Consider the following 25,935-nt stretch of genomic DNA (forward strand, 5'->3'; position numbering starts at 1 on the left):
ACTTATGGTTAGCCACTAGCTGTCTCCATTGTGAGCTGTTCCCCACCTATATCACTCCACGATTGAAGCTGCCGAGGACACGAACCTTTGGAATATCCTCCCTAACTCCCTCTCTCCGCCTTAAAGATGTATCTAAAAATCGTTCTCTTTAATCAACGTTTCCATCATTCGTGAAGCATTTGAGGAGATTTGTCAATGTGAAAGGCTCCATACAATGCAGGTAGTTGTTGTTATTGTCTGACCTCAGGAGAAACAGGGATGAGCCCTCTCTCTCTCATACCTGATGAACAGCAGTAAAAGCAGGAAGCACTGAGCATGCTCCAGCCCACAGTGGGCTTCGGATTATTGATGTCAGCGCAGGACCAATAAGAGTGGGGGAAAGGGGGCTAGAGGTGCGAGTTGGTCCTTCAACCAATCAGAATGAATGAGGGGCGGGGCAATACTCAACCACGTGATAAACTTCACGAACAGCACAGTGTTGTTGTGACCAAGGCATTGGAAATGTGTGAAGGTGCAGGGCAGGGGGAAGGAAAAACATATTGACCAGGAAGAGGAGGAAATTTTCATGGTATGGGATGAGAGGTTTTACAGAACTTGGTGCACGTAGTAAAACACAAATTAAAAAATCCCAAATTCTGCACCATTTTCCCTCCCGATAATGCATTTTGCACTCCCTGAAATATCAACAGTGTGTTTCTCTCTCCACAGATACCATTGATCAGTGCTAAAGCCCGATTGCCTGTGGAGAAGGTGATGTTTGACTTCCTTGTACAGCTACAGTTCGTGTGGTGAAGGTGCTCCTACAATGTGTTTGGGTAAGAGCTGTTATAGATTATTCACTCAGCGACAGTGAAGAATTGACAAAATGTGTGCAAATCAACAACAGTTGTTTTTTTTTATCATGTTTATAATTCCACAGACATATGATTGAGAACTTGTGACATAAGGCCACAGCTGGAGATATTAGGTCAGGTGATCAAAAGAATTGCCAAATAAGCAGGTTTTCAGGAATACCTTAAAGGAGGAAAGCAGGTCTGAGGGGGTTAGGGTGGGAATTCCATACCGTGTTGCCTTGGCAACGGTAGAAACAGCTAGACAGGTGAAGCATTTATTAAACATATCGTTGGGAGTCTGAAAGAAAATGAGTTGTCGAGGTCTCACAGATTGTGTGGTTCAGGGAGACAGGGATGTTCACAGCCAGGAATTACATCAAGGGTGAGAATTTTAAATTGTTGCTTGTTAATAGGAGCCTTTTGATGAATCAACAAGTTTTGGTACAAGTGAGCACTTGGGCAGTAGGGTTTTAGATACTCTTGAGATTACATGTAAGTTGAATGTGGGAGGCTGGCCAGGAGTGTGTTTGGATCATGAAGTCTGGAGATAACACAGGGATGGACGAGTGTTTCAGTAAATGAGCTGAGACTAGGGTGGAGTTGGGTGATGTCACTGATGGAGGAATAGTGCTTTTGGAGTCGGGCTGCTCCTCCTCCTCCTCATCACTCCCCCTCCCCAATTCACAGATATTGTTCCTTGTTCTACCTGTCTGTCTTTTCTGGTTATGTCCTTCTCTCCCATTCTGCTACAAACTAATATTTGACCCCACCGTTGTTGGAAAAACCTACTCCATCCCGACTCTCCCTTTCCTTTCTGAATTCCTTGGATTTGGTGTCCCTTAAGGATCTCTCCTTGGTCCCTCCTGTTTCCCACCTACATACTGCCAGGAGGTGACATTGCCCAAAAGCACCGTGTTAGGTTTCACATGTACACTGACAATGCCCAGCTCCCCCTCCCCATCATCCCTCTCCATTACTCAGTTATCAAACTGCTCATCACACTCCCACTACGCGATTGGCTGCAATTTCCTGCAACGGAATGTTGCAATGGTTAAACCCATTGCCTTCAGTTGCTATTACAAATCACTTTCCCTTACTGCTGAGCCCCTCCCTCTCCCTGGGAACTGTCTGAGACAGGAACCACACTCTTGACAATATTGCTGTCATATCTGACCCCAAGGTGACCTTCTGATCAGACATCTACACAATCACAAACACCAGGAATTACAATCTCTTAAAATGTTGCTTCTCTCCACCTCACCCCAGCTCCATTGCTTATGAAACTCCTGACCTGTGTCGGTGTTGCCTTAAACTTGACGAATCCAAAACAGAACCCGTGATTCTGTGACTGACCCAGAATCTGGTTCCAGACTCACTCATGATGAGAAACATCCTCTCAGTATTTACCCTGTCAAACTCCTTAAGAATCCTACATGTTACAATGAGATCCCCTCTCATTCTTCCCAAATCCAGTGAGTAAAGTCCCAACGTCTTCAGCCTTTTCTTAAAAAATAATCCCTGCAAACCAGGGTTCATCCCAGTCAATCTTCTGTGAAATGCCTCTGATGAAATGATGTATTTCCTTAAATAAAGGGACCAAACCTTCTGTCATTGCTCCAGATGTGGTCTGACTCGCACTTTATAAAGTTCCTCTCAGGTATATACTCCAAACAACTCCCTTTAAACTTGCACAGATGTTGTTGGAAATGCGCAGAAGATCATGCAGCATCTGTGAAGAAAAATCAGTTAACGTTTCGGGTCTGGTCACCCTTCCTCAGATACGTTAACTCTAATTTCTTTTCACAGATGTTGCTAGACCTGCTGACCTTTTCCAGAAACTTCTGTTTCTCTTCCTGGTTTACAGCATCTTCAGTTGTTTCGGTTTTCATATCCTTGAAACTTGCCATCTCTCTTATAGAATTTGTCATTTCCACCTTGGAAAAAAGATTCACATTTGTTTGGTCTCCCCTACCCTGAGGAAAAAAGAAACCATGGCTAGTCACCCTATCATTGCTCCTCATAACTTTATAAAATTCAATAAAGCCACCTAAAGTGTCCAGTGCTGCAGGGAAATAGCCTCAGCCGATTCAGCCTCTCCCTATGGTTCACGTGTTCCAATACTTGCAACACCCTAGTAAAACCATTCTGAACTCTTGCAAGTTTCCCAACATCTTTCCTATAACAGGGAGACTGGAATTGAAAGCAGTCTGGGGATTCCAAAAGTGGCCGAGCCAATAAACCGTACAACCGAACCATGATCTCCCAACTCCTATACTCAATGCACTGCCCAATACCAGCTAGCATACCGCACACCACCTTCACTGACCTGTCTACCTTCAACCACACTTTCAAGGAACTGTCAACCCACACTGCATGGTCTTTTTGTCTGTCAACACTTCCCAGGAACTTGTCATTCAGAGGTTGAGTCCTATTCTGGTAACATCTTTCTGAAATCAGGGAGACCACAATTGAATGTAATATTCTAAAACTGGCCTCCCCAATGCCCTACTCAGCCACAACGTGCCCTCCTAACCCCTATACTCAGTGACAGAATCCCTACAGTGTGGAAGCAGGCCTTTCGGCCCATGGGACCATACCAACCATCGGAACAGCATTCCACCCTAACTCTGTACCCTCCCATTACCCAAAGCTCATCCAGCTAACCTGCGTGTCTTTGGATTGTGGGAGGAAATTAAGAGCACCCAGAGGAAGCCCACGCAGACACACAGGGAGAATGTGCAAACACCGCACAGACAGTGGAATCGAACCAGAGTCCATTTATTGGTCAGCGCATTCCATTCAATGTTAGTGTCCCAAATGCCATGTTCAGCACCTGATCTCTCTGAAACTCTACTTTCCAAGAACTAAGCAGTTGTTCTGAGCTCTTCGGAGGGAATTAAGGTCAGGATGAGAAAACAGGAACTGGGTTGAGTTTTAGATCTACAAAATGACTCTCCATCTTTCCACTCTGTTTCTCCCCCTCCCCCCACTCTGTCTGTTCCCCATGCTCTGTCTCCCCACCCCCCAACAGTCTGTTCTCTTTCTCCCCCCTGTCTGTCTGTCTCTCCCCCTACCTCTGTTGGTCTCTGCCCCCCCCCCCCCTTCCCCCTGTCTGTTCCCCTCCTCTCTAAACCCACTTTCTGTCCCCATCTGTCTCTGTGCCACCCCTTTCTATCCCCCCCCTCTCTTTCCCCACCCATTTCTGACCCACCCTTCTCGATCCAACCACCCTCTGTCTGCCGACCCTCCTTCCCAGTCCCCTAGTTCTGTACTCCCCCACTGCAGGGCAAATATCTTGTCTATTCACCCTATCCATGCCCAGCCTGATTTTAAAAATCTCTTTAGGTCACCATTCAGCCTCTGACGCTCCTGGGAAAACAGCCTATCCAACCCTGGCAACATGCTATACTTCTTTTCTGACCTCTTTAAAGTTTAAGAACATCCACCTGATAGGAAGGAGAACAGAATTAAATGGAATATTGATTCGGCAACTTTTGCAATGTCCTCTACAATCACAATATGTCATCCTCACCCCTATACTCAATGCTCTGACTGATAAAGACAGGCAGACCAACTGCCGCCTTCACTATCCTATCGACTTGCTACTCTACTGTCAAGGAACTATGAACCTGCACTCCAAGGACTCTTTGTTTAGCAGCACTCACCAGGAACTTACTATTAACTGTATAAGTCCTGCTAAAGTTTGCTTTTCCAAAATGCAGCAGCTCGCATTTTTCTAAACTGAACTCCTCAGCCCATTCACCCATCTGATCCAGATCCTCTTGTACTCTGAGGTCATCTTTTTCCCTGCTACTACACCTCCCATTTTGGTGTCATCTGCAAACTTACTTACAATACCTCTTATGTTCACATCCAAATCATGGATATAAATGGCGAAAAGTAGTGGATCCAGCCCCGATCCTTGTGAGACTCCACTGGTCACAGGCCTCCAGCCTGAAAAGCCCCCTCTGCCTTCTACCTTCGGGCCAGTTCTGTACTCCATGAGATCTAACCTTGCTGAGCAGCCTCCCATGAGGAACCTTGTCGAACACGTTACTGAAGTCCATGTAGATCATGTCCATGCTCTGACCTCAGCAATCCTCTTTGGTACTTCTTCAAAAAAACTGAGTCAAATTCATGAGATATGATTTCCCATGCACAAAGCTGTTATTGGTATCCAGGATTTAACTCTGCACACTGGGGTCTGCGTTGCCCAGTTATAGGTGTTAATATTCTGGATGAAGTTCAAGGACGCCAGCATTTTCTCAGTGAGTCTGTATTGAGTCTTGTTCATGTCACCAACACAGGGGAGTTCCTTTTGAAAGGCAGTCCCTGTATCCCTTGCCCACCAGGAAATAGTGTACGTGTCCTTACCTCTGGATCAGGAGGATCAGGCTCAGAGTTGAGTAACAGCATCTTTGAAGAGGCTGATTAGTAAACCTGCCCAAGCCACCAGGCCATACTGTCTCCCAGCTGTCCCTGCCTGAGACTCCAAACAGACCCTTCCTGTAGTTTCTCTCCTGTCAGACTCTCCCATTGCTCAGTTTGTCCAGGATCCCCTCCTGCTGCTGCACTGCTCCTGTCCCTCACTGACCTGTCCATCCCCCAGTGTTCACCACATTCATTCATTGTTTACAATCTCGTTGTCCCAGTCCTCCAGCCCCGCCCCCTCCACCCTATAGAGACAGCTCAGTGGTTGGCACTGCTGCCTCACAGCACCAGGTACCCGGGTTCGATTCCGGCCACGGGCGACTGTCTGTGTGGGGTTTGTGCATCCTCCCACAATCTAAAGATGTGCAGGGCAGGTGAATTGGCCATTCGAAATTGCCCATAGTATTGATTAAATTAGTTAGGGGGCATAGGTCTGTGTAAGTTACTGTTTGCAGGGTCGGTATAGACTTGTTTGGCCGAAGGGCCTGTTTCCATACTGTAGGGATTCTGATATATTGGGCAGCAGCTGCTGTCAATCACCTGGACTCCTGTATGATCGGGAGCTCGTGCTGTAGGAGGGGAGACAAGTGCATGGGTGCAGTGCTGGCAATTGTGGGATTATGCACAGTATAGGTCAGTGCCTGGGAAGGAGGCTGTGGGTGTGAGGGATTAATCTATCATTAGCAGCTTCATCCCTCTAGGAGCAGGACCCAGGGGAATGGCCCCTCTCTTGCTACCCTGATATGTGATCAGACTATCAGTGGGGCAGCGTTTTGCAGAAAGTTATTAGAACTCTTTTGTGAAGATTCAGGGTTGTTATGGAAAGGGACAAGGATGGGCCTGCAATTAGAATTCTAATTTGGCTCATTTTAGTAAGATGGGTCTTGGCCAGAGTGTGCAGGAAGCTGTGTATGCAGGATGGTTCTCATCAGGAGCTAGGAAACTGGATTCGAAGAGAGAGTGTGTGAGAACTGGGTGTGGAGGAAAGGAGTGGGGGGATTGGTTTGGATTTCAGTTCACAGAAGAGAGAAATTGTGAGACTGAGGTTTAAAGCTTTGGGGGAAACAAGAAAACTACAGTTTAATACTACAATTGTCTTATGAATTTCCATCCTGTATTAACAGTGGTAACTTGTGTGCTCTGTTGTATGGTACTGAAAGGGTGGATTTGCGGATGAGAAATACAAATTGAACTTCATGGTCAAATCTGATAGTTACTTGATCCGTGCCGATCTGAATATCATTGGCCTTTTCATCTGGATGGAAGGGTGTGCATTCTGTCCGTGGGCAAATATTTCAAATCTCAATGTGACTGGAAAAGTACTGAGACACAGCCAAGTCCATGTCAGCGTGGTGAGTGTGGAGAGAGAGTTCATTTGTTTTTGAAAGTCTGAAAAATCATGGCACATTTCCCAGGAACAATGAAGCCACAACTTTGCTTTGTAAAAGGACAAGTCTTTAATTAACCATGCAACCAGAAAGACACAAGGATACCTGCACCATGGGGAACACTATGAAAACGGGATTGTTGTAAAGGGGTTCATTCTCGATCATGGATTGTAATCCATTGGCATTGTCCCGTCGGTTCCAGCCCCGCAGGGAAACACTGGAAATATGATGGATGTAATGGAGGTTTCAGTTATTAAACTGTAAAAAGTGCAGAACAATTTACAAGGATGTTACCAGGGCTCAGGGGTCTGAGTTATAGGGAGAGGTTGGACAAGGGAGGATTTTATGTTTGGAGCAGAGGAAACTGAGGGGATTCTTTTCTAGAAGTGTATAAGACCATGAGAGGCATAGATAAGGTGAATGCACTCAGTCTTTTTCCCAGGAACTCAAGGATTGGACGGCTTGATTGGATCAGTTGAAGGTTAGAGGAGAAAGAATAAAAGGGAAGCTGAGGGGCAACTGTTTTACACAGAGGGTGGTATGTATATGGAATGAGCTGCCAGTGGAAATGGTTCAGGCAGGAACACTCACAACAGGTAAAAGACATTTGGACAAATACATGGATAGGAAAGGGTCAGAAGCAAATGGGCCAAGTGCAGGGAAATGGAGTTAGCGTGGATGGACTTTCTGGTCAGCATGGGCCAAAGGGCCTGTCTCTGCTGTCAGACTCTATGACTCTAAGTGCATTTGCTATTTCTCCCACTAACTCTGTTGGTATCCTGGGATGTATCCCATCAGGGCAATGAGACTTGTCGACCTTTAGCTACATTAGCATATCCAGTTCTAACTCTTTCACGATAATGGTTGTTCCTTGGTCCTCACCTTCCTCAGTCTCCTTATCAATTACTGGCATGTTCTTCGTATCCTCCACTGTGAAGACTGACTGCTGTGTGCTCATATTCCTGAACCCTGCTGGATAGGAATAACTAGGCACAGAACTCAGAGAGGTCTTCTTTGAGACTTTATTGATGAGACATGGCAGTTACCTGGATAGTGTACAAGCAAAACACCTTCAGGCAGCATCAAGTAACTCCCCACCTGTCCAATGTACAGCTCCCACTCTTATACCTTTGTGGTTTGGGACTTTGAATAGAGACTGTCTCTCAGTATTATCTCCATGGCAACGGCAGTTAGAAAGTCTAGTTCAGTTCAGCACTTTGTGGTTAAACCACACACCCCTCCCCCACGCCCCTGTGGCTCCCTCAAGTATGTGATAGGCACTTCAGTTTCAGTGGGGCTGTCTATCAGGATTCTGATGTGGAGGAGCTGGTGGTGGGGTGGACAAAGTTAAAAACCACACATCACCAGGTTATAGTCCAACAGGTTTATTTGGAAGTACAAGCTTTTGGAGTGTGCTGTGATTTTTAACTTGCTTAGGATTATCTCTATGGTAACAGTTAAGTGCTTCAACAATTAGAGGCCATATGTTCCCCAAACATCATGTTCCCCTCTAGCAGTATAAACTGTTATTCCAGCCCTGGGGATAGCTATTAATCACTTTTCTCCCCCAATCCCATCTCGCTTTCTGTTGATCTTTAAAGTTTTTCTAATCTCCATGGTCATTGCCAATCTGTATGCATTCTATTTCAGTTTGATAGACTCCCTTATTTCCTGAGCCACCCATGGCAGATTATTCCTTTTTTCCTAAAGTCCTTCCTTTTCCCTGATATATACTTTTGCTGAGCACTTCAAAAAATTTCTTTGATATTCCCGCACTGTCCGTCAACTTTCCCACCATAAAGTCTTTGTTTCCAGTCTACATTAGCCAACTCCTGCCTCATCCTATTGTCGTCTCCTTTTGTTTAAGCACTGGATCTTGGGATTGGATTTAATCTTCCAACTTTTCATCTTTGTTCTAAATTCAACCAGACTTATCAGAATTCTTTTATCAGATTACGTGGTGAGGCGATGTTTCCTGGGTGTTTTGATTTTCATTGTCAGTGACCTTGGCTTTGTAATAAAGTACAGGATGGATATTCACACTGCGAATGTACGACGCAATCTAAAACCATAAATCACTGTCTCCCCTCAGTTTAAAATTGCAAAATCATTATCTCCTACATGCTTCCTCACTATCTAAGATTGGAATGCTAATCCACCTGACTATCTGTCATTTTCCGAAAATCTCCTTTGGTGAAGGTGGTGATTTTTGGATTCAGCTTTCCAGTTATTACCGCCTCTCCAAGAACACCCTGCTTTATCCTCAATCATAGAATAGCCTTTATCCACAATCATAGAATAGAATCTCAACAGTGTGGCAGGAGAGCATTGGCCCATCAAACCCCACCAACCATCCAAAGAGCATCCCACCTGGAGCACTCCATCCTTTTAACACTGCATTTCCCATGGCTGATCCACTGAATCTGCACAATCATGGAGACTGTGGACAAGTCCACACGACCCGCCGAAGCGCAACCCACCCATACCCCTACATTTACCCCTTACCTAACACTACGGGCACACACAGAAACACAAAAGGTAGCATGTGTACCTGAGATGAATGAACCTGGACTTAGGAAAATGTGACAACAATCACAACTAGTTAGAATTACAGAATCCCTTAGGTGCACAAAGAGACTATTCGGTCCATCGAGTCTGCAATGACCTGCTGTCCCACCCTACCTCCATAACCCCACATTTAGCATGGCTAACACAACCCACCTTACCTACACACTACAGGCCATGTTAGCACAGCCAATCCATCAAACCTGCACATCTGTGGGAGGGTCACATATTATGTCTAAGTGCTCAGGATTGTGGATGAAGGCTCACAAATACTTGACTCTGACGCAAATCCTCTTTTATTTACAAAATAAAATCTGGGGGAAATTGCAGCCAGACAGATTTCCAATTATCTCATGAGGAAGTGAATTCACAACTTGTGCCCCTGACCCAGGATGCGCAGTGAAGTCACAGAGGTCTGGGAACCATCAGAAATGTAACAAGTTGTGTGCAAGGTGGGGGTGAGACAAGGACAAAAAGACAGTCTGTCACACGGGGGAAGGCAGGAGAAATTAAATTGCAGAAATGGTAGTCCCTCAAGGCCATGGGGAATGGATTTAGGGCTGGGAAAGAAACCAGTTTTACAAGGTGATTAGCTCTGAAAGAAATACATTGAAAAAACAGATTATAACAACATAGAGGGCAGAGTACACAGTCTGAAATTGCTGCTCTCATTGGTGAGTACATAACGCTGTAAAGCCTGGGTCATTCTATTACAGCCAACACATGCAGGATAGGCCAAGTGTCCTCGATCTGTGCTGAACTTTCTGATAAATTTATTCTGACATTTGGAATTCAGGTCGGATGATGTTCATAAATTCTCAAATTGGACTTGAGTTTAATATTCTGGAGAAATGTTAAATCAATCACAATGATCCCATTCTGCAGACTTTAGTCCACAGCCCTGCATGTTCCAGCATCTCAGTTACATACATGTCCTTTTATTCTAATGTGATGCTGGTTACTGCCTCTGCCAGTCCATCAATGAGTTCCTGCTCCCCACCATCTCTGAGTGAAATGAATTCTCCTCTCCCCTTCTTTCTGGGAATTAGTTTCAATCTAAATCCTCCAGTTTCTGACCTCTCAGTTAATGAATAGCTCCTTCCTATCCACTCGATCTGGATTCCTCAGCATTTTATCACTTCAATTAAATCTCAGCTCATCCTCCTCAGAAATCATCCCCAGACTATCCAATCTCTCCGCAGAGCAGATATTTTCCAATTGTAGAAACATTCTGATCAATCTCCTCTGTACCCTCTCTGGTGTGATCACATCAACCCTGGAATAAGGGGATCAGAAATGTGGGCAGTACTTTAACCGCAGTCAATTTCAGGGTTACCCTTAATTCTGTTTGCTAAAAACTGCTCGTGTCCTCCCTTTGCTTTTCTTAACTCTCTCTTTAAATCCTTCCTAGCTGATCTGTAACTCTCTATTGCTTCATCTGTACCATTTTGCCTCATCAACACATAAGCCTCTTTCTTCTTTTTAACAAGAGATACAATTTCTGTAGTAAACCATGGTTTACAAACTCTGTGCCAGTTGGGTCACCCCACAGACATTGACTTTCCAAAGAGAACAATCCGAGATTTTCGAACCTCTCCCAATCCAGGCAACATCCTGGTAAACCTGTTTCCACCTTCCCAAAAGCCTTCACCTTCTTCCTATAATGTGGTGATCAAAACGGCACACAATCCCCGAAAGGTGGCCTGATCATAGTTTTATTATCACTCCCCTGACTAAAGAAGGCAAGCCTGCCATTCACCTCCTTCACCACTTTCAGGGATCTTTCAGCTTGCAACTGAAGATCCCTCTGTATATCAGTGTTGCTCAGGACCCTTCCGTTTATTGTACAAATTCCTCTTGCTTTGTGTCTTCCAAAATGCATCACCTCACACTTGTCTGAATTAAAATATATCTGCAATTTCCCCACAAAACTTTCTGACTCATCTCTTTCTTGCTGTATCCTTTGACATCATTCTTCACGATTCACAACTTCAACAGTTTGTGCCATCTACAAACTTGCTAATTAAAACGTTTACATTTTCAAACTTTTCATTTATATATATTACAAGCAACAGATGTCCCAGCTCTGACCCTTGTGGAACAGAGGCACTGGTCACAGACCTCCAGCCAGCAACATACCCCTACACAACTGTTACTGGAAGAAATATCAAAGAGGAGCCTTGAGTTCTGTGCTGAGCACCACGACCAATGTTTATTCAGAGCTCCTTACTAATACAGGATGGGAAAGGTCCCTCTCTGGCTCCCCCAGATAAGTCCAGCATTTTGATGTGTTTACTTCATACGATCCAGTAATATTTTCCCCCTGACCTGAACTCCAGAGTTTGGAATGTCAGCTCGGATATTTCCATGTTTCCTTTCCCAGTCTCTGATTCTCTCAGCTCATGCGGCTGCTTTGCCAGTTCTTTTACAAATGGTTTAACCCTATCCTTGTCATTGCACATCTCCGGCCCTCCCACTACCACCCATCTCCGGCCCTCCCACTACCACCCATCTCCGGCCCTCCCACTACCACCCATCTCCGGCCCTCCCACTACCACCCATCTCCGGCCCTCCCACTACCACCCATCTCCGGCCCTCCCACTACCACCCATCTCCGGCCCTCCCACTACCACCCATCTCCGGCCCTCCCACTACCACCCATCTCCGGCCCTCCCACTACCACCCATCTCCGGCCCTCCCACTACCACCCATCTCCGGCCCTCCCACTACCACCCATCTCCGGCCCTCCCACTACCACACATCTCCGGCCCTCCCACTACCATACCCTGTGGTATCTGCATAGTCCATCCAGTCACTAATTCAAAGGGGGACTGTCCCGTCCCCTTTGCTGGGGTTGTCCTCAGTTTTATTAGGCTGCTAAATAGTACTCTAACCCATCACTGTCCTGTCTCTGAGAGAGCCTTAGTCAGACTAGCTTTCAGTGTCTGCGTCATTCCTTCTACTGTCCCAGAGCTCTGGGGGTGGTATGGGGGATGGGATTTCTGTTCAGTACCAAACAGGGCACATAGCTAAAGAGCTATGTTCCCTGTAACATTTGTCCCTTGGTCAGAATCTGCAGGGGAATGCTTCCACCCATTGAGTAAACCTATTTACTAAAACCCAGCAGGACTTCCTTCCCTGGGATTGGGTGTGTGTGTAAAATCCATCTGTAATTGTTCCCATGGGCCCCTGGGTCCCTGCTGCTGCCTCCATTTTATTGCTTTCCCTGGCTCACACTGTGAACAGACTACACACCTTCGACAAAACCTTGCTGTATTTCTCCCTGTTCCAGGCAAGGATTGTAGTGGATCATCTGATATTGCATTTTATCCTCCCCAATATGGGCCAGCCCATGATATGTTTTTAATAATGTTTGTCTTATACAGTGTAGTGGCACTGCTGGATCATCCAGACTCTGACGTGTCCTATTACTGCCCCACCCTTTTCCCATTCCTGTTTCTGCTGTTGTGGGACTGTTTCTGGGAATATCTTTAAACCTTCCTCTCTCACTTCTGTAGCTACGGCCATTGCCATCTCCTCAAATGTCTGCACTATTTCAGTCAGTATTTCACATATAAGATTATTAAAGGATTGGACACTCTGGAGGCAGGAAGCAAGTTTCTGCTGATGGGTGAGTCCTGAACCAGAGGACAAATTTTAAAAATAAGGGGTAGGCCACTTAGAACAGAGTTGTGGAGAAACTTCTTCACCCAGAGATGGTGGGTATATGGAATGCTCTGCCCCAGAAGGCTGTGGAGGCCAAGTCTCTGGGTACTTTCAAGAAAGAATTGGATAGAGTGATTAAGGAGAGTGGAATCAAGGGTTATGGGGATAAGGCAGGAGCAGGATACTAATTGAGGATGATCAGCCATCATCATAATGAATGGTGGTGCTGTCTCGAAGGGCAGAAGGGCCTACTCCTGCACCTATTGTCTATTGTCTATTCACCTGCCTTATCCACAAACTTACTGCCCCATTGGTGTGGGGTTTTGACTACCTTGTGAGCTCTAATTCTCATTATTGCTGCTTCACTGGGAAAGTTAGCTGCTTCCACTAACTCTCTGACCTGTCCTTCATGCTCTACGTGCCCACAGACAGGGTGATTTACCCTCACCGAGCCCAGGCTATCACTTGGTCATGAACTATACCAAAGGCATGCTGTCTCTCTGTGTATATGCTGACTGCCTGACACCTGGCTAATGTCCGCGCTTCTGTCAGGGCTCGTGATGGTTCTGCCATTTCTGGGTAATTCTCCAAAAAAGTCCTCCAATAATTAAACAATCCTAAAGTTTGCCTTATCCCCTTCACAGTGTGCGGGTGGATAGTTTTGAAATCATGGTCTTTCGTTTCACTGGGATTGTCCCCCTCCGTTCCTGATTTGATCTTCCTGATGTGATGTCCCAGGTACATCTCTCCCTACCTTCCCACGCTCTGTGGGTTAATTTTAAGCCCGGCCTGCCTGACCTGACCCAATACTCTATGTAATATCCGGATATGTTCTTTCTCACCAACTGAGGCAATGAGGTGTTGGTAAGATTAAATCGATGCACTCCATCAGCCATATATCGGTGGGATATACTGGAATATTATGAGGTCCCTGAGGTAACTGGATCCAGGTCTACTGCTTTGCTCAGACAGTAAATACTAGCTTATTCTGACCGTTCTAGGTCCACAGTAACCCATTCACAATATCAAGGGCTGAGACTGTATCTTGTTGCAATTTTAATCCATTAAATAAAGTGGTGTGGTTCAGTACTGTAGGATACTCTTTAGTGGCAGATTTACTGAGGGAGGTCTAATCAATAGTGAGGTGGGATGAGCTGTCCGGCTTCTGTGAGTTAGTCTGGGATACTGTTGGTCTGACTATTCCCTGCTTCTCTCAATCTGTTACTGTCACAATTATTGCCTTCTCAGCCCCAGCTTTAATGGGATCCAGTTTGGGTGGGGAGTGAGAGGGCCCTCGATCTTTACAGGATCTACAGATAATAACCCACATTCCTGTTTGAGTTACCCGCCCTGCTGTTTGGGTCCTAGCTATAACTCCCCAGATTCTGTGACTGTTCCAGTCTCCCTGCAAGGTAACTACTCTGGAGATGTCGCCTCTCCTTTGCTTCCTGTCCTGGGCCTGGCCAGATTGTACCCATATTAGAGTTTGTGCCTCTACATCAATAGTTGCTCTGAACTGTTCTAAAATGGCAACTTCCAGAATGGTCCCTTCCTCAGTTTCACACTCCCATATCTGAATATATTTTGCCATATCGATGATCTGCATTGGGACAGATTTATTTCATCCAGCTTCCTTGATTCCCTCTCCAACTGCTCTCATTTTAGTAATTGAGGGGTGAGGGGCAAATCCGTTTCAGTAACTGATATAGATGCTCCTTTTATTAATATTTGTTCTGCTGGTTCCCAAACACAGCGTCAATGAATATTCATGTGCCTACGTGAACACAGGCACACACACAATGTGAACATCTATCTCCCTCTCTCTGCCTACGTTCCTTGTCTATGTGCCCTTTCCTGCTTCCCTTGTAACATTGTGGGTCTGGTTACCCTCCCTGTACTGCAGTACCCTCCCTGTACTGTACTACCCTCCCTGTGTTTCTGAGTTTGTCTCAGCTCTCATGGCCCAATTCAGAATGTGATCAGAATGATCTCCCACTGGCAGTCCCACGTTTATAATTACAGTTAAATAGGGTCCCATGTCATCTGTTAAATACATCAAACCTATTTCATCATCACAGGTTGGGGTTTGGTAATCCCCCGTGGTCCTTACACACCTCAGGCTTCCTCTCTGTATGAGCCTCGATAATACCCTTGGTTCCCTGAGACACCAAGGTTATTTTAGCCCATTCAGTCTGTCCCCTCCCCAGTGTATCCCTGTAATATCTGTGAATGCCTGGAGGCACTCATCGGCTGTGCACTGGGGGGGGCTCAAACCCTCACCCACTCATTGCAGAGACAGGTTCTGCTGTACACGTCCGGGCATCTTGGCATAAAGGATTTTGGCCTAACACCATCATCGGTGAAACTGTACCTCAACTAATTCATCCATATTGTCCCAATAAGGCCCGTTATTACCATTTCTCTATCAGGCTGGGTGTTAACACACCAACATCTGTTATTCAGCAGGTGAACGGTTCATGTTTGGTTTCTGTCAGTTCCCTTTGTTGCTCCCTACTGTCTGTCCAAGTTGACCTTTGATGCCCAGTGGTGCCACAGACACGGCCTTCTGGACCTTATAGGGCGGTGGGTCATCCCACCCATTGTCGTCCCTCTGTCCATACGTGGATGCTTTGTCATCTAACCCGTTCCAGTCAGTGTCACCATCCTCACTGCCTTCTGAGGACAGCGGGGCACTCGGTACCTCCCCCACTGTAACTACCACCTGGCCCTTTGGCTTTAAGGCCTCACGTCAGAGAGCCACCACCTTCACTTGTTCCTGTTTCCCATAATAATTCAACACATCCTGTCATTCCTGGAATAACACAGAGCAAAATGTGAATTTGGTTTTACTTGAAATATTAATAATTTGACATTCACTTTACATATCTTTAAAGGTGAAAATTCTACTCTGATTATTTAAGTGAATTTAACATGATCATACAGTGAAAATAACCCTCATAATCAACGATAATGAATGAACTGAATAATATGTGATTATTTGTACAAGTTCTTGCATTGAAAATTCAATTTTATTTAATGTTTGTCACCCATTACACCATGGGCATTGTTATTAGGGAATAAAGTAATGGAAGGATATCAGAGAAAATAAATAGACTTGAATTTTAGCTTCACTGGAATAATGAACCAAAACAATATTTGGAAATATGGGTAAACTACATAACAAAGTTTCCAGTGTCATTATTGACGTGAAAACTATTTTAGTTTGCTAGTTGTTTTGCACTAAGAATAATTGGAACTGAATTGTGATTATGAATTGACCATTTAAAATATATTTTAAAGAGAATAGTCATATATATTTTTTGGAGGAAATTAGGAAAGTAAATAAATATGTATACATTGGTATTAATAGTTTTAAAATGTTTAGAAGTTGACTGGGATTATTTGATTGAGAGAGGCTGCATGATTATTAAGACTAATTCACCTTTTTCATTGCATTGTTGGTTTCACTAGAATCTGTTGTGGTCTAAGCTCTTGTTGTGTGCAATGGACTGTCACTCATAGCTTAATTAACCTGCGAGTCCCTGATCAGGTTTCCTTTGTCTGTAAGACAGTCTGTAAGTTTGGGGCACACCTGCTTTTCTGAGGGGAAACAGAGATTCTTTTCAAAGGAAATAAGTGGCAGTTCTCACTGAGAATGTTTTCTACCACACACCATAAACAGGGAAGGGTTTTTCTGAAGAATTTCATTGTCTATCTATAAACTGATGGTACCTGTGTTTGTCAGTTTGTGGAGGATTCAGCACATTTGTTCTGAGCTGTTTTTATACAAGCAGTTGGCTCATTCTGTCTTTGCCAAAAATGTTGTTTACTTTCCCCTTTTACTGTGATTCTGCAGGTTAGAATATTCTGAGAGTCAATAATGTCCAATAACTGAACATTGAATGATTTTGACTCTAACAGAGCAGTGGCCTTGTTTTCAGCTCATTATTCACTTTCCATTTCCTGGTTGTGTTGAATGTTACAGAAACAGGCTCTGAGCAATGTTTCCATTCACTTGTGTTGGAGTCACTGTCAGCCACGTGGTCAGTCAGTTTCAGGCTGATGGATCAGTTTCTCTGTCCTATTAGATGGTGGTCACTTGCTCAGTTTCCGATGGCTCACCTGAGCGTCAGTCCATCAGCTGCTGAAACCCTGCATCCAGCATTTGTTCCCTCTCACAGTGACTAATCCAATACAGTCCCAGCTTGTCTCCCACATTCACCTCCATACACTCATGATCACCTCAGATTCTACTGTCTGTGTCCTTTCAGCAAGTTGTGTAAGACACCGACTTCAGTTTTAACCTGATCTATATTATGTTCAGAAAGACCATTTCAAAATGTGGTTCACTGCTTCTTCAGGACCTTCCTGAAGAAGGGCTTATGCCCGAAACGTCAATTCACCTGGTCCTTTGATACTGCCTGACCTGTGCTTTTCCAGCAACACATTTTCAGTTGTAATTGTAGTAACCAGTTAATTACAAGTTACTGACAAAATATTTTAAGAGAAACTGCTATTGGTGGTGGAAATGCTGCTGGTTGGTATAAAAGAGGGCTTGGGTGAATACTGTACTCGGTTTTGATGAGAAAGTTGAGCAATGTAAGATTCTTTTATCTTTGTTAATAAGAAGAGGCAGAGATTGTAGCTAGGACATCCACAAACATCTACCCTCACCACCACTGATGTTCAGTAGCAGCAGTGCCAATCAAGCGGGCTGCTTTATTCCGATGGTATCAAGTTTCTTGAGTGTTGTTAGGGCTGCACTCATCCAGGCAAGTGGGAGTATTCCATCACACTCCTGACTTGTGCCTAGTAGCGTTTGGACAGGATTTCAGGAGCCAGGAGTTGAATTACTCTTGTAGCCACTGTGTTTATGTGGTGAGACCAATTCCGTTCCTGATCAATGATTATTCACAGGATAATGTTGATAGTGGGTGTTCAGTCATGGTAACACCATCGAATGTCAAGGGATGGTGGTTAGGTTATGTCTTATATGTGATAGCCTGCATTTGTGTGGCATGTATGTTACTTGCCTCCTGTAAGCCCAAGCCTGGATATTGTCCAGATCTTGTTGTACTTGGACTTGGACTGCTTCAGTACCTGAGAAGTAAATTATTTATTAACACTAAATAGTCACGAGATTATGCAAATTCCTTTTTCTATCAAATGTCACGGACTGTATCTTATGGTCACTCTCCTATTCACTTTCATTATCTTTTTATTTTCTTCTTAATTCAGACACAAATGTTTGAACATCGATCAGTATAAAATTACATAAATTAAAATCACATAGCATGTTTCGACAAGTAAACTAATTGAATGAAATACATTACTTCTGTATTGTCTGCATTTTGACAAAAAATAATTCTCTTCAATAACTATTGAATGGCTCATTTATTGTCCTCAATCCATCAATCTAAGTATTATATTTCAGTCTTCAGTTTACCGATCTTAATGTACGTCTAATCAACATCAGAGCAAAGTGATTTTAAAATATTGAGTCAATTTATTTGTTCAGAATACAACATTTATTAGGAATTCACTATCCTTATAATAATTGCAGAATAATTTGTTTGTCTTTCTAATGTGTTTCGTCAGATCCATATATTATTTTAATCCATATTTTAATTTAATCCATTGAAACAATGCGATTGTTTTCAGGTTAACTATCCCACAATGGAACCAATCATTTTGCATGCAAAACGCTTTGTAAACTGACTTTTGCTGTTTTGAATAATCACAGTAATCTCAGCCTTATGAATTCAGAAAACTGGAACGACTTTTCACTGCAATAATTCCTGTTCATGTCTGCACATTGCACAGTCATGTAGCAAAATTAAATTTCTCCTTCTTACAAGTGTACTGATAGATTTTCGAAAATCTAAGTGTTGCTCTATCTAATTATTGTTCAGTTCAGTAGGGGGTATAAATGTGTAATAATGGCTCAGTACATGAAGTAATGTGAAGATATTGCAATGTACAAACTCACAATGATTGTGAATATCAATTTTTATTTTAACCATGGAAACACAGTTGAATTGATTAAATTATATTTCACTTCAATGCTCATATTCATTGTATTTCTAATCACAATAAGAGCAAACTATTTCATGTGACAAAATTATTTAAAACTCATCTCACTTTTTTATGGATACAAAATAGAATTAACACCCGTTTGTTCTTTCCTTGACCAATCACAGTGAAGTTTGAATTGTAGAATGCTAGACTGATACAGCACGGAAACAGGCCATTCAGCCTAACTTGGCATTCCGGCCAAGTTTCCTAAACTAAACTAGTCCCATTTCCCTGTGTTTCTCCCATACCCCTTTGGACGTTTTCTATCCAATAAACTGTCCAAAAGTCTTTTAGATGTTGTAATTGTACCAGCCACTGCCCTTCCTCTCACAGCTCATCCCAATATGTGAAAAACAGTGTGGAAAAGTTGCCCCTCAGACCCCTTTTAAATCTTTCCTCCTCACCTTAAAGATTCTACGGTGTAAATAATTTTTAAGACTGCAAAGTTATTAAAAGTTGAGAGGTATTTAGAAGCAGCATAATACTTTATTCATACTTTATCGGTGTTCAAACATTTGTGTCTGAATTAAGAAGAAAATAAAAAGATAATGAAAGTGAATATGAGAGTGACCACAAGATACAGTCCATGACATTTGATAGAAAAAGGAATTTGCATAATCTCGTGACTATTTAGTGTTAATAAATAATTTACTTCTCAGGTACTAAAGCAGTCCAAGCCCAATTCATACTTTAATCAGTGATGTGAAGCAAATAAATTCAAGATGTTGTGATCATTATAATGAACAACAGTTACAAGTTGAGACAATGTTGGTTGAAAAGCAATTCAGTCGACACTTAGATATTTTCTAATCAACTCTGAGGTGTTTTGACACATCTCTGTTGAAGGTGGGAATTGAACCCATGGCTCCTGGTCTACTAGTACACACATTACCATAATATTCCCATGCAGGAAGGGCAGGACTATAATCACATACTTACTGTGTTTATTCACAGGGAAAACTGCTCAGATATTTATTGTTATAATTGGACTAGGATTGTATTAGACAGTTCCATTGTGTAATGGATAAAAAGAATTAGTAATTTCTAATAATGATGGAACGAAGCAACAATGGTCTTAAATAAACATAAATCTCATGATAATCAAGTAAGTCAATTTGTTTGAAGCAGTTATTCATGTGCATAAGTTAAAATTAACCTGCTTTTTAATGCACATGAATTGGAAATAAAGCATTAGTCATTCAATGTGACTACTCAGCGATGGACAACTTCCCTCATTTTCAAAAACATGTGATTTCTAAGAATTCAAGATTTATTGTAAAAGCATAGAACAAACATTTGTTAATTCTGGTTTATTTACACAAGGAACACGTGTAATTTAAATAATGCTTAACATGAAAAATACTTAGCTCTTATTGTAATATTCAGAACTGTAACAATGTTAGAATTGAAGTGAAATACAATCAATACAAGATTGTAAACAAAACTGTGGATGCTGGAAATCACAAACAAACTCAGTAATTGCTGGAAAATAACTCAGCAGGTCTGGCAGCATCTGTGGAGAGAGTTGGGCCCAGTGACCTTTCTTCAGACTGCACTTTTTCTTACAACCAATTCAATCCAGCTAAGATTCCACACTTAAAATTATTTTTGCTAAGATTAAGAGATTGTAGAGTGCAATATTGTTTGTATCAGTTGATGTACTGAGACATAGTTCCACATATACAGCTGGAGATATTGGATTTCAACAATGATTACCGGTTAGATTTTGGTAATAATTAGTTTTAAAATGGCTGATAACAAATTTAAGAATGATGAGAAAACCCCTATTGCAATGTAATTGTGCAATATGTTGGAAAAAAATTAAATATTTATGTGAAAAATAGTTAGCAATTTCTTAATTGATAAGACTGATTAATGATCCTTCCATTAATACGAGAATTCAAATAAAAGAGAATGAGAGAGTTAAAATGAGTGTTGGGTGAGAGAACTTTGGTTGATTGCAGGTGTGTTGACCTGAAAAGAATGTCAATGTTTCATTATGATACTGGCCTTAATAAATAATGGATTGAACGAAAATGTAAATCTCATGATGGTGTGATAATTGAAATGACAATTAAATAATATTTAATGTGAGAATGCAACACTTAAGATGATACAATATTTTCAAAGCAGTTTGTACTGGATAATGAATTAAAATATTGGGTTAATTTTTAAAAAAATCTCACTTTAGAAGATTATTCATCAGAATTATTCTGTCATTGAAAAAACCTCATTTCTTCAAGAATTCTGCATTTCCCTCATTTCCTGTCTTTTATCCACAGGGATCTGTACTGGAACCCTTCTGTTTGCGATGCAATTATATAGAAGTGACATGGATTAAAATCTAATTGGGTGAGTTAATAAGTTTGCAGATGATATAACGTTCAGTGCAGTTGGGGACAGTGTAGAGTGTTGTCAAATGCAGCAGGAAAAAGAGAAATTGCAGATATGGGCAGAGTAATTAAAGGTGAAGTTTAATCCATACAAGTGTGAGGTGTTTCACTTTGGAAGCTCAAATGTTAAAAAAAAAGTAGATAGTTAATGGCAGGACCCTAACAGCTTTATTATTCAAAGGGATCTTGACGTTCAAGACCATGGCTCCCTGAAAGTGACCATGCAAGTAATTAGGTGGTTAGGAAGGCAAATGGCATGCTTGCCTTTATTGGTCAGGGAACTGGTTACAAGAGTCAGGAAGTCATGTTGTAACATTTTAACACTTTGGTTAAGGCATACTTAAAGTATTGTATTCACTTTTGTTCGCCATGTTCCAGGAAGGGTATGGATGCTTTGGAGAGGGTACAGAGGGCATTTACCAGGATGCTGCCTGGATTTGGAGAGGCGAGAAAAATTCAGATTGCTTTTTTGTGAAGTGGCGGAGACTGGGGGAAGACTTGATGGAAGTCTGTACAATCATTAGATACGTAGATAGGGTTGACGGTCAGAAAGTTTTTCCCAGAGTTGAAGCGTCAAAAACTACGTGACATGTGTTTAAGGTTAGGAGGGAAAGTTCAAGGGGCATGTAAGGGGCAATTTGTTTTGTACACAGGGAGTGATTGCTGTCTGGAATGGACTTTCAGGGTTGGTGGTGGAAGCAGATACATTAAGGCTCTTTAATGTTCATTTCGATAATTTGGAAGGATATGAACCAAGGGTAGGCAGAAGGGATGAGTTTCTTTTGCATTATGTTCAGCACAACATTATGGGCCAAATGGCCTATTCCTGTGCTGTACAGATCTTTGAGAGAAAGCTAATGTCTATCTCATATGACATTTAATCTAATCAATATTTAGCCACTGGTGTCAGAAATAGGAAGGAAATAAGTAGATAACGAACTTGACTATAATCTAAAAATATAGTCAATTAAATTTACAGAGGTAATTTTTTTATATTTGTTCTGAATTATCAGATTAGCAACTTTGATGGAGATGTGTTTAAATTGTTTGCAGTTATTGATGTTCTGACCCAAAATTACCCTTGTTAAACTGAAGATTGGACCAGAAACCTGTTAGAAAACTTGAAAATATTCAGTAAGGTGCGATGCACATCATAATTTCTTACTGCCTATACTACAATAACAAAATCTTTCAGGTCTACACCAAAAAGCATTGATTTGCAGCCAATGCTCATTATAAATATCTGAATGCTACTCGTTTCAACAATCAAAGTAATCTCAGCCTCATTTATAAAGAGATATTTTAGACATTTCACTAATAATTACTGTTTATGTTGACACATTGCTCGTTCAAACATTAATGAGATTTCTCATTAATATTCAGTTCAATGATAGCATATTAATAATTTAGTTATTAATATCTAATAATTGATCAATCCAGTAAGGGATATAACAGTGGAATTATGGCTCAGTACATTAACTGATGGAAAGATATTGTTGTGTTCACTCTCCCAATTATTGTGAATATCGATGTGTATTTTGATTTGATTTGATTTTTCTTCAACATGAAGTTTTATTGTATTTCTGATCACAGTAATAGTTAAATTTTTTAAAGCTAAAAAAATTCAAATTTGTGACTTTTTTGTCAACAAGAAAAAAGAATTTACATGCGTATGTTCTTTTCTTTATCAGAGTAAATTTTGAATTGTTGGAAGTTATACATATGTGAAAGGAAGGGGAGCTGCCTGCAGCTGAATAGTCACATTGAATGATTTTTTATTGCGATTACATCCTGCTGCTAATCATTCTAGTTATCTTTTCATTTCAGGAAAAACTGCTTTAAACATATTCCACAGTTGTATTTTGCATGAATTTACAATAAGCGCATGGTATGTGTATTTATCTTTCTTTCATTTCCATGATTTTAATTTTTAAGTAAGAGCATATGTGCTTAGTACCATATCACAGCAAACCCGTTTGGAAATATTGAATCACTTAATGTGTCAGTGTTCTAAAATAGATTACCAATTCATTGTTAGTCCAACAATCACACAGTAATTTAATTTAGGTTTTGTAACAAATATCGTGAGATTCACATTTCAATTTAAATCATTATTTCATAGTGCCAATTTTACTAAGAAAAAATTATCTTTTATTCCAGGTCAACACAACCACCAACCAAGCAATGATCCCTCATCCAACACTGACAGGAAATATCTGATATCTTCTCATTTGAATGTTCACAGAAATCATTGGATTCATATTCAGCCTTACAAATGAAGATACATCTGATTGTTTTCGACTCCAATTCTACATGTTGTGGATTGTAATATGACATTTCTAATCATTTTAAGTTTACAGTGACTAGTTTTAACACTAATTGTTACTTATATCTAATATGTAATCATTGATCAAATCAGTATAGTCGGCTTTAAGTGTGGAATTGAGTCTCAGTGACGTAAGCATATTGCATGGTACAGTTTCCTAATGGTAGCGAATGTTGATTTTTATTTTAATGCTGAAATCCTTATTGATTTGCTGCTGTAGGGAAGCCCTGAGCAGCCTGCCTTGGAATTAAAACACAAAATGGTGGAGGGGAGATAAATAAGACCAACAGTGTGTTTCAGTCTGAAGTTAAAAAAAGAACATTTTGTACAATCCTACTCCAAGTCCATAAGCATGCAATTCCAGACAGTCATATTCCAGATAGTGATAAGAGAATGCAGGCACACAGAAAAATGACCAACCCTGACTTTCATTAATGAAAGAATAATTGTCCCAGTGAATGAATAAACACCAACTGCAGGATAGAGCCCAGCTAACTTCCACAGCGGCTGTCAGGGAAACAGGCAGGGTTTGATTGTCAGAAATAGTTACTATTTTAAAATTGCTCAGAACATTTAAAACTTTTCTAATTACATATTCTTGAGAATTGTAAATAAGGCATAGTGAGAGGCCCAAAGGACTGCAAAAATTAATTTTGTAATGTGAGGAAATAAAATGCACAGAGATCCCAAGGCCTGGAGATTATAGCACCTGTAAAACACCATGAACCAATAGGAAATTCGGGCTATCCATATTGATGTTCATCCAAGATTAGGTGTTCTACAGGATTGGGTGTCTGTATCATGATGGAACGACTGTAACCACATTGCATGTGGACATTGTAATACAGAAGGTGTGTAAAAATACTGCTTTTTACTGTACACATTAGTGTGTCATGGACCTCCCTTCCTAGATTGGCCTCGGGGGGATGATCCCTGCATTAACTGATTGCAGCATGAGTAAACATCTTCCACTTGCCTGAGTTCGGCCTATCTCCTCAGTCTTCATTCCCTGTCAGGGGAAATCACTCCTACAGCTATGGTGACATTTAAATTCAATACAAACACTTATTATCTGTGAAATTATTCCTTGCAGAGCGATATCATTTTCATGTTAATTTTTTAAATTTTTGTTTTCAAGAAAACAATGGAGGAACATCCATTTGTTATTTAGTTCAACTTATACTAAATTTTAAATTATTGACAGGACTACACATGGGGGTGGCGGGGGGAAGAACGATTCTTCAGCTCAAATGTCACATTAAGTGACAATTTCCATTTTTCAAATCATGTGACCTCCAAAATGATATTTATTTTAATTTCATTTTGAGGTAGTTTTATTTTCTTCCAACATTAGTTGTCAATGAGCAATAATCACACAATTATTAGTTTTTTTTTGCTACAAAATGACTCCCTGTACCAAATGTCATTGACTCGATGTTTAGTGCATAATAATACCCACTTTCCCATCCTCATTATTTTCTTCCTAGTTCTGACATTTATCTAAACATTTATCATGATAAAAGTTACATTAATAAAATAGACATGAACCAACCAAAAAAAAGTTGAACGATGTTTAATTGTTGCTGAGATTTTTTAATTATTAAAGCCACGTTTTATATTTTAATTTTCAGTTTATTTATCTTAATGAATAGACAATCGACATCAGAGCAAAGTGCATTCAAAATATTAAGTCAATTTATCTATCAGGATTTTAGAAACAATTATCAATTACAATAATTACGCAATACTTTAACTTAGGCTTTATAACAAGTACAATGTGCTTTTAATACCTTCCAACATTAAAACTTGTTTGATAAGGCCAATACGCCCACAAAAGACCAATAATTGCCATTGCAACATCATTTGTAAATATCTGACTTTTGCTCATTTGAAAGATCACAGTCTTCTCAGCCATTGAAATTCAGAGAACACCAGTTAATTTACACTGCAATATTTCTCTTCATTTCTGAACATTACTCAGTGGAATAGTAAGAGGAGATACCTCATTATTCTTAAATTCATTAATAAAATATTTCAAATCGATTTGTTGCCAAAACCTAACAATTGTTCAATTCGGTAAGGGGTGTACATGTGGAACTATGTTTTCATATAATAATTAATGCAAGGACATTGCAATGCACAATCATTCAATCATTCTGAATATTGCTTTTCATTTTAAACTTGGAAACACTTTTGAATTGATTTGATTAGAAATCACTTCAATGTTAACATTTATTGTGTTTTTAATCACAATAACA

The 25,935-nt window shown here is 41.2% G+C and overlaps 1 long non-coding RNA gene across 3 annotated transcripts; it reads left to right on the forward strand.

The window, feature by feature from the left end:
• Window positions 1-721: 721 nt before the first annotated feature.
• LOC140483988 (uncharacterized) lies at window positions 722-25,467 on the forward strand. 3 transcript variants are annotated; one of them, XR_011962154.1, is made up of 5 exons: window positions 722-815; window positions 21,241-21,310; window positions 22,405-22,490; window positions 23,179-23,239; window positions 23,512-25,467. It is a non-coding gene; the product is annotated as an uncharacterized lncRNA (long non-coding RNA). The 3 variants fall into 3 exon arrangements; XR_011962153.1 differs by lacking the exon at window positions 22,405-22,490; XR_011962155.1 differs by lacking the exons at window positions 22,405-22,490; window positions 23,179-23,239.
• Window positions 25,468-25,935: the final 468 nt, after the last annotated feature.

Source organism: Chiloscyllium punctatum, chromosome 12 (assembly GCF_047496795.1).
Source record: "Chiloscyllium punctatum isolate Juve2018m chromosome 12, sChiPun1.3, whole genome shotgun sequence".
Lineage (NCBI taxonomy): Eukaryota > Metazoa > Chordata > Chondrichthyes > Orectolobiformes > Hemiscylliidae > Chiloscyllium > Chiloscyllium punctatum.